The sequence below is a fragment of the Pteropus medius genome, unplaced genomic scaffold, assembly GCF_902729225.1.
Source record: "Pteropus medius unplaced genomic scaffold, Ma_sr-lr_union100, whole genome shotgun sequence".
In the NCBI taxonomy this organism is placed as follows: Eukaryota; Metazoa; Chordata; class Mammalia; order Chiroptera; family Pteropodidae; genus Pteropus; species Pteropus medius.
The window spans coordinates 8,758,450-8,771,369 of NW_024350319.1; the positions used below are offsets into that span (position 1 = coordinate 8,758,450).

A 12,920-nucleotide genomic window follows, 5' to 3' on the forward strand; every position below is an offset into this window, starting at 1 on the left:
TTTAATATCTTAGTTTATTACATTTTGGCTAAACTTAAGAAAGAGATTTAATTTTATCTGACTGTTTTCTGTAACATGTTTCTTTTAACTTTATCCTGAAATGTTTTCTTTCTTTTCCACACAATTATTAATTCAGAAACAGGCACTTAAAGAAGCATTCGGACTGCTAGGTTCGCTACATATTTATGACCCTGAATAAGTTACTTAATTGTTTTGAGTCTTGGCTTTCTAATTTGTTACTCTAAAATGGCTATAAGAATTCTCAGCTTCATAAGAATGTTGAGACTATGAAAATAAGATAATAAAAGTAGAATGCCTAATATGGTGCTTGGCAGACAATGTGGACTAATGTGGGTAATGCTATTTCTTGTCTTATCTGGGTTTCATCAAAACCAAACACTGAGATAATGATTTTGATGCAGGTAGTTAATTTGAGAAATGATTCCAGGAAGCTTACATGTGGGTAAGGAAAGTGAAACACGGAAGGGAACAAAGCCAATAATGGGCATGTTAAAAAGTGGAACACTATTGTAGGCAGGGGTGACTCATCCTGCTGGGGACCTTCTGAGGAACCACGCAGAAAAGGCTTGTCACTGGGCATAGTAGAACAGTCTGCCATTGCTGCATACCAACTCAGAAGGACTGAGGGAAGTGGGATGGGGTATCAGCAGCATCTGCTACAGTTTTTTGTTCCTTTTTCATCATCAATAAATTAATTAAAGAATTTAACTTGACAGGTAAGTATCCTGTACAAGAAGTCAGTCCCAGCATAGTTTATGCCAGAGTTCTCAAGAAACACATAAAAAGACTGAAAAATGTCTAGGATTTGGATAGGTGGACAGAAGTAGGGATGAATTACAGACTGAGGAAATAGTATAACAATGAGCTTCAATTTATTAATTTTTTTACGGGGTGTCAACTACTATGCTAAGTGTATCACATCCCTTTTCTCATTTGAGTCTCACAACAACTCTATAATAGTGTCTCACAATAACCTTGTAAGATAGATACTATTTTCACCTAAAATTTTTTTTCAGGCGAGGCAATCCTTTGTTGACCGCACAGATTGCAAGGACCTTGTCAGCTTACAATCCCTTATTTTTTATTTTTTACACCTACAGCACCTGGTCTTCCTAGGTGGTCTCCTATCCAAGTACTAACCAGGCCCAATCCTGCTTAGATTCCGAGACCAGACGGGATCGGGCTTGTTCAGGGTTGCATGGTCATAGACTTAAATTTTATAGATAACTGCAGCTTAGAGTTTTATTTACTTCTCAAGATCATAAAGCTTTTAAGTGGCATAAATAGGGCTTGATGTTAGGTGTGTTGTTGTCTAAGGCCTATACTTTAACCACTAGACTAGTAGCTATAATGCCACCCACTGGAGGATAAATTAGGAATGAGCTTGTTAGCAGGGAACAGCAAGGATATCAGCTACATGATGATCAGCAGTATGTTGGACGCACATGGTAGAAAAGGAGAAGACCAGGTACTTTTGGAGTTTTTGTCATTTGAAAGGTAGAAATTTGTACTTAGTGGGAGAGGAAGAGTGTCTGGGAGGGATATGATGCCTGGGGACAAAGGAGAGGAAGACAAAGATAGAAGGGTCAAGGGAGAAAATCTCCTTGATATTGTAGTTTTGAATTGTGGGAGGAAGCTATGTTTACTAAACTGCTGCTACACCTCTCCATGCAGCCTCTGGCATAGAAGTTGTACTGCAGATGGTCTGTGTTTGAGCTGGAACATCAAGTCTTTGAGCTGAAAGCTGCAAGGTCCAGTTAATCAAGTCACCTCAGTCAAGGGTATTTAGATTTCTTTATCTTCTTTACGAAGTCTACATCCTGCCCACCTCTGCTGGAGGAATATGGCAGGAAAAAAAAAAAAAAGATGTACAACAGCAGTCATTCTGTACATTAATAAACTAAGAGACTTCCCACATTTAAATCCCATCCTTGGAATTTCTCTATTTATGGAACTTCTAGAGCTGCGTTTCCAATATGGAAGCCACTAGCCACATGTGTCTACTAAGCACTTACTTGTGGCTTATCTGAACTGAGACCTGCTATAACTGCAAATGCACATAAGATTTTAAAGACAATATGAACACACACACAAAAAAATGAATGTAACTATCTCAATACTTTTATATTGATTATATTTGAAATGATAATATTTAGTTATAATTAAATGAAATATATTATTAAAATTATTTCACCTTTTTTTTTTTTTTTGAGAAGAGGAGGGAAAGGGTTTATGAGGAACTTGGCACAAACCCTTCCCAGAGGCCAAGGTGTCCCAGCCTCTAATTTCACCTTTTAAAAACATTCCCTTTAATAGGCTATAAGAAAATTTAGCATTACACCTGGGACACACACACTTTCTCCTGGGCAGATCTGTTCTAGACTATTTCCCCACAAATGTCTAGGGCTCTCATATAAGGTGATTAATAGTGTCATCACATCATGGGTTTCTATGTCAATCTTTCTCCAATCTCATCATACCCAACACATCCTTTTTATAACAAATATTTATAATGCTCCTTTTATAATCTTTAATAAATAATACAGATAGCATAACTTACCCAAACACATAATTTTTTAAAAAAATTAACAAAATACCATAACTGCAATGTATATGAAAAATAAGAGCAAAACAATTTATAATTAAACAGTATGCATATCAATATGCAAATGCTCATATGTGACTAACCTAGAAGTCAGGCGCTTGCACCTATTATAGGAGGATACAGGTGTATTTTGTAGGAGACTAATAATACAAGTGTTGTCAATGATATAATTTTCTAAAATGAACAAATCTTAGTAAATTCCAAATAAAATGTAGTATAATCTTTCTTCAAATTCCCTTAGTATTTATTAAAACTATACAAAAACAACATTTGTAATTTTAAAACAGAAGTTTTAGATTCAAATATTTAAAAACACGTTGTTACCCACATGAGTGGAACATGGGAGAGCCAGGCTAGAAGTGGAGGAATTCTTGGCTGTGCAGAACTGTTGTAGATATTGCAAGACATCTACCTTCCTTGGGTCCCATCCACTAATTGACAGTAATACCCCCCAAACATTGTAACAATCTAAAAGTCAATTTAAATTTTCTAAAACACCCTCTAGCTAGAGGTACGGTTTTAGCTGATAGTCACTGGTTTAGATGTTTACTCACACTCTTAAAACTCTCAAAAACATAAGTTCCACATTGCCTGTTTTTCTCTCAGATTTTTTGGGAGGGATTTGCTAATATAGAGTTCTTTCTTATAATTTAATCCTATTTACTTTTATTCAGCTAATCACCATCCAGGTGACTTTCAAATATATCTATAAATTATTCGACATTTTTCCTTCAAAAGGTGGGGCTTAATTCTTAATTCCTCATCCTTTAAGTGTGGACTAAACTTAATGACTTGCTTCTAATGAATAGAATGTAGCAGAAATGATACTGTATGACCTCCAAGGATAGGTCATATAAGGCACTACAGCTTCCTCTTTGCTCTCTCTTTTAGATCACTAGCTCTAGAGGAAGCCATATGACTTTAGGCACTCAGACAGTTCCACAGAAAAGCCCACATGATTGTCAGCAGCCAGTGAGAGTGAAGCTTCTTGCCAATGACCATGTGAGTGAGCTGTCTTGAATGCTGATCCTCACCATAGTCAAGCCTTCAGCTGACTGTCCTTGGCTTACATCTTGACTGCAACCACATGAAGAACACGGAGCCAGAGCCACCCAGCTAAGCTGTTCCCCAATTCCTGAGTACAGACACTGATACAAGAAATGTTTGTTGTTTTACATTTCCAAATAAGGGATAATTTGTTATGGAGCAATAAATAACTAATTACTATATAGCTTTTTAAAAGTCTTTCACATACTTGAGGAAAGCAGTTACATCATGTCTCTTCTTCAACCTAATTATTCGTGACAATTAAATCCTCTTTTCTGTTTGATTTGTTTCATTATGTTTTAAATTCATAGCTTCAATTGTAAAATTTTAGTAATTTTTGTTTCTTCACTGTATAATTTAATGCATGGAGTTCTCAACTTGATTTAAAATATTCCTTAGGGCCTAACCAATTATATAGTATCTGATATCTTTTTACTTTAATTCTTTTAAAAAAGTTAACACAAAAGCTTTATCTTAAAGTACCACTCTAGAATGCGGTCAAACTCCTGTTCATTCATACCGAGCTGGCAATCGTCATATTCCTTTTCATTTCGTCATTCATTCATTAGGCCTTACTTGTGATAGACACATAAAGACTCTGAGTGTATAGAGATGAACACATTCATATTTAGTATAATAACTGTTTCATAATGAACACACTCTCCCTAAAGGAACTATGTATCATCCTGATTGGCCATTGCAGAGGGAAGATGGTTTCTGAAGAATGATAATGGATTCTCTTAAGCTTAATCAAGTCATGACCTTATTTTAGTTGCTGTTCAAGTTGTAGTCTCTCTACTAAAACAAATAAAAGCAGCCTCTGCAGACACTGTGGATGTAGTAGTTTATCTAACAAAAGCTTTCCCATTCCAAATAAATAGAAAACACAGGGCCATTTGCTTTCACCCGGCAGGGAGAGTACTGCTTCCTCACTATTTTTCCTAGAGGTTATATGGTCTTCTAGTTCTTTGCCACAATTTAGTCTGTAGAGTTTTGATAATATCCTTACTCTACAGGATATCACATAGATTCTTTACATTGATGGCATTGTGCAGATAAGATCAGGAGAATATTGGATAGCATGTAATATTGACGCCTTAGAAAGACATATGTATCCTAAAGGATGGAGAATAAGTCCCATGAAAATACAAGGGACTTGCAATGAAGACCTGAGGAGTCCAGTAGCAATATCTCTTCCAAAGTAAATGATCAGTTGTGGCACCTTGCATTCTCTGCTATTAAGAAAGAAGCACAACACTTATCACCTGCCAGATTTGAGTAGAGTTCAGAGAAATAAAATGTTTTTCAGACAATCCAGGCTACTGTACAAGAAGATCTGCCACTAGGTCTATATGGCAGAATGGACTCAATGGTGCTTAAAATATCTGTCAGAGAGCAGAATGCTGTATGCGGCTTGTGACAAATGCCTATTAGAGAATCACAGTTGGAGATCCTTAGGGTTTTAGAGAAAATTCATGTTCTTTCAGCAAATAACTGTTCTTTTGAGAAGTAGCTCCTGAACCCTGAATGATCACACGACAACATTAGAAGCCCATAATGAACTAGATGTTTTCTGATCCGTCAAGCCTAAAGTTGGCTGCGCCCAGCAGCACACCATTATTGAGTCGAAGTAGTATATTCATTCAATGCTTGAGAAGGTCATAGAGGGACAAGAAAGTTTCATTAAAAAATTGTTCGCAATAATAGCGTGTTGACTCCTGAGGCACTGCTTTAACACATAACCTATGGCTCATAGAAAAGTCCCTATGATCAGTTGACCGGGAAGGAAAAAAATTAAACCAGATTTACAGGTGGCTAGGGAGGATCTGTTGGTGATGATTAGGGGAAATTTTTCCAGTTATCTACTCCCCGCTGCCCACCGCTCCCATTCATTTATTTATTCATAGACAGAGGCCAATTGTTTGGCCACATTATCATAGACTGGAAAAGAAAATTATTAGACAATCATTGGCAAGGAAGTTTGAAAAATAACTAGAGGAATGACCTCAAAATGGACCCAGAATATGAACATATTTATGTCTCATGTAGCTGGTTAGTAAAACCCTTCTGCAGAGGTATCTCAATGATTTTGTAAAAAAGTAATCATAACAATAGGGATGAAGATTATGAATTGGTTTTGATATGATGGACTTTTACTCACAAACACTGACCTGGCTCCTATCAATGCTTATGTGACAAATTGTCAGCAGTGGATGGCCCAAAATGAACCCAATCACCCAGAAGTAGCCAGCCTTGGAATACCATATGGAGGATTCAGCTAAAGCAATGCTTAGGAAGCAACACTTTTCAAAGTTGCAGTGCCATTTTCTAGAATACATCAGGGTCATTGTAGGAAATATATGTTGTAATCACAAAGTATAATTAAAGAAAGTTTAAGAAGGAAATCTTTAGAAAGCTATGGGTAGAGTTTGGGGAATCAAAGAAGAGTTGGAGCAGAACCCAGAGGCAAGCAACAATAGAGAACCATTTTCACATCTAGGCCTGAAGGGGTAGGGGAGGAAAGGGTTACCAATATCCAGAGAAAGAAGCAAAATGGAAAGAGTTGACTGACAGGACTAGGAGCCTTAGGTAGAGAGGTATAACCAACCTGAGGTGACCCACCAGCAAGAGAGTCAGAGGAATAAATTCCACAAACTCATTCTCCTATCTTCTGATCTATCGTTGATACCTCTCACTGACCAAATCAACTTGGAAGCCACAAGACAAGTGAGCCTGTTGATGTAATCCTTATACATGATATACCAGCTTCTCAGGGGACAAAGCACAGTAAAGAGGGGGTAAAGAGAGATGGGAAGAGCTGGGGTAATGAAAAATGGTCAGCTTATATTCTGAATAAGTGACTAGCCTATCAAGGGTGGAGCTTTAGATATATTCAGCATGAAGTTTAGGACTTTATTAAAAACAAACAAATAAAAATAACCAGACATATAAGGTTTTCATATTCTCTTTTGTCAGAATTTACTGCTACACGGGACAGTAAAAAAAAAAAAAAAAGGTTACTGTTGAATCGTACACTTGAAACTTATTGAATTTTGTTAATCAATGTCACCATAATAAAGAAATAAATAATTTTTTTAAAAAAGCAGAAAGACGCACATTCTAAATGTTGAGTATGTGAAATAGAAGGGGCCAGAGTAGGAGGCAAAATACAGGACAAAGCATATTTTTAAAACAGATCTGTAAAAAAGATAAAAATAAATAAACACAGAATTGAGAGGAAATGGAAAAACAACCAAATAACTAAGAAACTAAATTAGATTTTTCACATCTTTGTTGTTTTCTTTATTAGCAGTACTGACTCTATACTGATTACTTTAATATGCTTTTTCTAGTTATTCTAAATAGATATTAGTCTACTACCATTAAAAACCTCTTCAAGGTATTTATTGATATTAGGAGATAGATTTTTTTTTTTGGTAAAGAGTAGTTGGAAATAATGAGGGCAGAAACTTATTCATTCTTTTCTTCATTCATTCTACACATATTTCCAAGTGCCTATTATGTGCCAGCATTATGCCAGGCCCTGGGTATATAAAGGTCTTTGCTCTCCCAGAGCCTACAGTTTACTGGGGGAAATAGATCTTAATGAATTAATCGCACAAACAAATGTGAAATTATAATTCTGACAAGCACTACAAAGGCGCAATACATGGTACAAAGAGAGAGATTCATAGAGGCAAATGACCAAATGAGGGAGGTCCTGGATGATGTCCCTTAAGCAGTAATATAGGGGCTTAGACCTGAAACATGAATAGAGGCACAAAGAGGCTTCTATCAGACGGACACATGGACAAACGCTTTGTGAGAGGTGGAGGTGATGGGTATTGGAGATGGAAAGGAAACCAGCGTGGTGCATATACAGGCTGGAGCATGTTTCCAGATACAGATGCAGTGTCTCAGGTTATTTTCTATAATGAACTACAGGAAGATTGCTTCAGAATAATACTGTTATCAGTGCCAACCATGCAATCCAGAGTAGAGGCTCTGTTCAGGTAGATTCTTCAATTCCTATTCACAATTCCCTTGAAAACCTCAAGGTCACCATACATTCAGTGTTACTCATCTTAGTGTTTAGTTGCTTAATTGTGGCTCCAGAATTGGCAACACCCCCTTGCTTTATATGAAGGAAGAGCTCTCATCATTCCTAAAAATGGATATAATTTGTTGTATCTGAAAATGCTACATGTAATATTCATTAGTAATATCTACTAGTAAATACACCTTTTTTAAAAAAAGATTCATGAACTCCTTTGAGATCTTCCTAGCCAAAAAAAAAAAAAAAAAAAGCCCAAAGGAGATACTGTCTGACATAATTTATCTCTAGTACAAGCACTAACTGAAGAAAACACCAAACCTGTATTAGTAGGCATGGATCATCATAAAGGATATGCTCCTCTCTTTAGTGGCTACATAATAGAGGCTAATTTTGCAAATAATTACTGAATGTAAGCAATGGCACTACAGCAAAGTGAACACATACTCGGTCTCACGGGGCAAGACTGAAGCTATCAGATTGCTTATAATCTTTGCTTCCAAAAGAATACCTGCTTTTTACTTATTCCTTTAGTGGCATTTTCTGCATTTTCTGACACTCCCTGTTTTAAGCCCAACTCTGTATAAAATTGGAGGAGGGGGCAGTGTAAGAAGGGAGAGAAAGCATTAGCAGAATATCACAGGGTTCTGGTCTGCCCTCTCTCAGTAGCCTTCATTACTTAAAGAATCCTCATTCATCTTCTCTATTAAATAAAAGTCAGTAAGTATAGCATGGTGGGTAACAGCACAGGCTCTAGAATTAAAGTGCCTGGGTTATATTGGTGAATAAAACCAAATGAACAAGTTACACAGCAATGAATACCAATCTAGATTGATCATCTTTTTCTCTTAATTTTCTCACTGTTTTACAAATAAGTTTAAAAAGACCACTTTAAGTAAAGCTGGGGTGTGTGTGTGTGTGTGTGTGTGTGTGTGTGTGTGTGTGTGTGTGTGTCTATGTATGTGTGTGTAAGAGAGAAAGAGAAGAGAAATTATTTGTAAGACACTCCTATTTGGGTAATTCATAGCAGACAAGCAAAGATCAGTAAGAGATGGGTGAAAACTTTATTCAGGCAAATTTTCCTTTCACTCATATCAAAGAAATGCATGTTACTGAAGTACCAGGAGCAAATATTATTATCTAGCATTATCTCTCATTTTCAAACATTTGCAAAACGTGTTCCTGTTGTGCTTTAGGGTTGAGTCAGAAATGGCAGCCATTAAAAAGCCCTCTGTCAAGGAGAAAATGCGATTAGACCAACTGCTTGCACTGACACTTATAAATTAACTACAAATCTGTTTGGGATAGCTAAGGCATTCCCTAAACACTTGCTAGTTGGGAATGCTGGCTTTCAAATCATTATTTTGTATCCCTTAAAGGTACATTTTAACTGTTTTAATATGTGAGGAACAGGCCTGCCAAATTGTGCTTATGGCTTTTTAACACAAGCAATTTACAAATGCAATGAAGCAGATAATAGGACACATGATACTGAATTTGAAAATCTGTGTTGATGACACTGCTGTTGTAGAAGCACTTTTGGAAGCAGCCCTGTATCCAGTCGCCTGGATTAAAAAAAAAAATGTTATTTATTATTTCACAGGTGGCCTCTTTTACCCAATGGTGAGTTTAGGGTCGTGTCCTTGAGCACAAATCAGTCTCTCTCACGCTAGCAATATTCCACTTGAAGTCATCCGGAATGCATGTATTCAGCAAAATTTGAACAATAGTAAAAATCTCACTCAACACTAAAACAAATCTGTTCAAATAACAGTCAAAACTAAGTGCTTTCTTTTTAAAATGAAGATTTCCAAACTAAAAGAAAGTGGAAATATGTGGTTTAATTTGTAAACAATTATATATTTATAAAGAATGTAAAAGGACATTGAGTACTGGTTCTCTACAAATATAATAATTTTTTTCATGGAGTTTATTGGAACAATCTTAAAAATAATGGAGCCAGAGTTCTTTAAATTTCTTACTTTTCCATTGGAAGAAATGATTTTGCTTTGCTGAAACAATGTTTTCAAGCTGTGATCTGATAGGTAGGCTCATTTGATCCTAAACAGACTAAAAGGATAGCACATGATTCCCTTATTTATTAGTAAGAGAAACTGTTCACTGCTTCTTTGTATAGAAAGAATCAAAAAGTCATCTTAGAATTCCTTGTTCCTCAAAAGGAGGAACCGAGTGACCTCTTGGTTATGAAAATATGGTTTATCCCTTTTTCATAACCCTAAGAATGGGGAAAACCAATTTGTTTTAAGATAAGAAAAGGATAAGAACTCAAACTTTTCTCCCTGAGATTTCAATTTAGGATAGAACAAATTGACCCTGAACTAGGTCTGTAGGCCAAAAGGAATATAAATATCCCAAAGGGAACTGGTAATGAAGGCAGAGACTAGGCTGGTACCTAGGCTTAACAGTAGGGCCCAAGAGTAGGGACTGCATACTGACACTAGTCACACTTCAGGGAGCAATGGCTGGGCTTTGCATGAAGACTGAAAAGGTTATAGTCCTGCATGCTAGTGTAGGAGACAGTTGCAGGAGTGGAAAGATCCAGATAAGCAATCAACTAATAAATAATGCCAAACAGCACCGACTAAAACGCCAGAGCTCCAGCAGACTATAAAATCTCCCTCTTTGCCTAGAAACTGGAAATAAGACTGCCTCCTCCTTGGCATTTTGGGGCATTTCAGGTCAGAGAAAAGAATGATATGCCAGATTTCCCTAAGCAGTGAATGGAAAAGAGACATGTGACTATATTATTACTCCAAGACAATAAACATGGACTTTAATACCAGAAATGATGGAGTCAAGTTTGACCACATTTGATTACTAATTTAACTGTTTCGTTTACTCTCTACCACAGTCCAGGAAGGATGTAAGACGGAATTATATAAGTCTCCTCCTCTCTGTAGTTGGTACCTCCTCATCCTACTATTTGGCATTGCCCCATGATGGTCTTTCTTTAATTCTTCCCATATTACCTACAAGTCAAAGTCTTTTACTGGTCTGCTTTGGCTTGGTTCACTTCTCTCTTGGAAAAAGCAATCCTAAGGCTCACCAGATTCAAGGGAAAGGGATGCAGACCCCACCTCTTGATGGACGAAATAGCAAAGAATTTGCAGCCATGTATTAAAACTACCACAGTCTAGCCTCTGACTACAACTTTTTTTACATTCCTTTTGAATCGAATATGCTTAAACTCTCCCAAGATCCTCAGCAGTCTCATCCGATTAAAGCATCAGGCTCGGGCTCAAGGTCTGGATCTCATCATCTAAGTCAGGTCCATCTGTAGATGAGAATTGGCTCCTCTCCTAAGGATGATCTTTTTAGCTAGATAACTCAATTCGTTAGGTACATTTCCCACTTGCCACTGGCAACAGTGTGGTCATAATTTTATGTTTCTCACTTTCCTTTAAATTTTCATGACAGTTCTCTCAAAATCCATTGGGCTTCTGAATAGCACCTGGTTTCAAAACCAGTGCCCATGTTTAGGTTTTTGTTAAGCCAGGTACTAAATTTAGTTCTGCTTATCTATTGTTGCAACCCCGCCCCCGACACACACACACACACACACACACACACACACACACACACACATCACACTGGTTTAATACAACAATTTTATTTTGTTCAGGATTTGGGGAGTCAGAAATTTGGGGATGGCTAAGCTGGGCCTCTTGGGGGCCTCTCATGCAGTCAGACTTTGACTGGAGCTTCAGTCATCTGAAAACCCCCGGGGGCTGGTAGTAAACATTATCTATCTCTGGGAGCTCAGCCAAGCCTGTTGACCAAGACCCCTATCCATAGTTTCATGTGGCTTGGGTTTTTCACAGCATGATGACAGAGTTCTCAGCTTGTTTGCATTCATTTATTTTCTTGTTAACTTCTTATCGTCTTGACTAATGGGGATGATTATTCCTAAGGAAAATTAAGAACCAAAACCAAAAACAAACCTTGGACCCTAATTCCAAGTGCTTCCTATGTAAATACAACAAGGAAATAACTCAGTCAACTGGAAAACCATTTGAAAAGAAAAAAAATTATTGAATATTAAAATTGTACCACTATTGTATATATAATGTTAGCACAAGGCTAACATTTTGCATAATAAATATTCCTATTCTTTCTTCTGGATAGCAGAAATAATTGAATAGCAGCCATCAGTGAAGTAGGACAAAAGAGGGTTATTATCATAAATGTTAGTTTGATCTTTCAAGGAGATTTGATTACCTTCTACCCAGACTCCATTTCACCCACTTGAATAGAGGTTCTGCTTTTCATCAGTCAAATGTCAAGTGCCTTTGTTGCATCCTAGCTGGCCATATTCCATATAAAGGGCAAAGAACAGTTTTTCCACAGCAAAATTTGTGAAAAACATAGTTCTTTCATGGTAAAACATGGATGAAAGATAAGCCTAAGAAGGTCTTTATCTAACAAAATAGCTAAAGATGCCAAACTACTTATAACACATCAGTGAAAGTGACTTACCATCTATCATCTTTCTTCAGGTAAAGGTACATGTTCCTTCATTTAAAAAAAATTCTTCATACTCCTAGTAACCTCTGCCAATGGTTTCCCTTCATTCATCTTTTAGTCTAACATTGGACATGACTAAAGAGTTAAATTTATCTTATAAACAGGCTAGTAAGGCTATTTATAGTTCCGGGGTGGAGAAAGTATATATATTAATTTGGTAAGCCACTCATTTTAATTAGTGGCCTCAAGGTTAATTGGGGGGAATCACTAAATTAATCCAATATTGAACACAGTTTTGCACTGAGGAATATTTATCCTCAAATTTCTTTATGTGAATTAAGGCATTTACAAACTGAATCTGGAGGTCTTAAAGAAAAAAGGCAAATTTCTTATCTTGCTTCAGAGGGAATGATGGTGTGCACTCCCAACCCTTCCCGCTACTGTGTGAATAGGAGAGGGAGTAGCAGTGGCTTTCTCAGCTCCATAAAAGAACAGAAGAATTTCCCTCTGGATTATAAAAGATTGGCTCTGAGATATGGAGCAGAGACTTATTTGATTATGCCATACGGCCTCCTACTGAAAAGATTCCGGGTATACTATGAGATTTTTGTGAAGTTGTATGCATTCAAACTATAATAACCAAAATTATGGGTTGCCATAGAAACAAAATAATAAATTATATTTAAAAAGCAATATAATAAATGACTA

The 12,920-nt window shown here is 36.8% G+C and overlaps 1 protein-coding gene and 1 pseudogene across 1 annotated transcript in view; both read right to left on the reverse strand.

The window, feature by feature from the left end:
• SLC44A5 (solute carrier family 44 member 5) overlaps positions 1-12,920 on the reverse strand; it is a 116,901-nt gene that overhangs the window by 65,057 nt on the left and 38,924 nt on the right. The gene's annotated exons all lie outside the window — the stretch shown is intronic.
• Positions 1,113-1,231, reverse strand: LOC120583422 (uncharacterized; annotated as a pseudogene).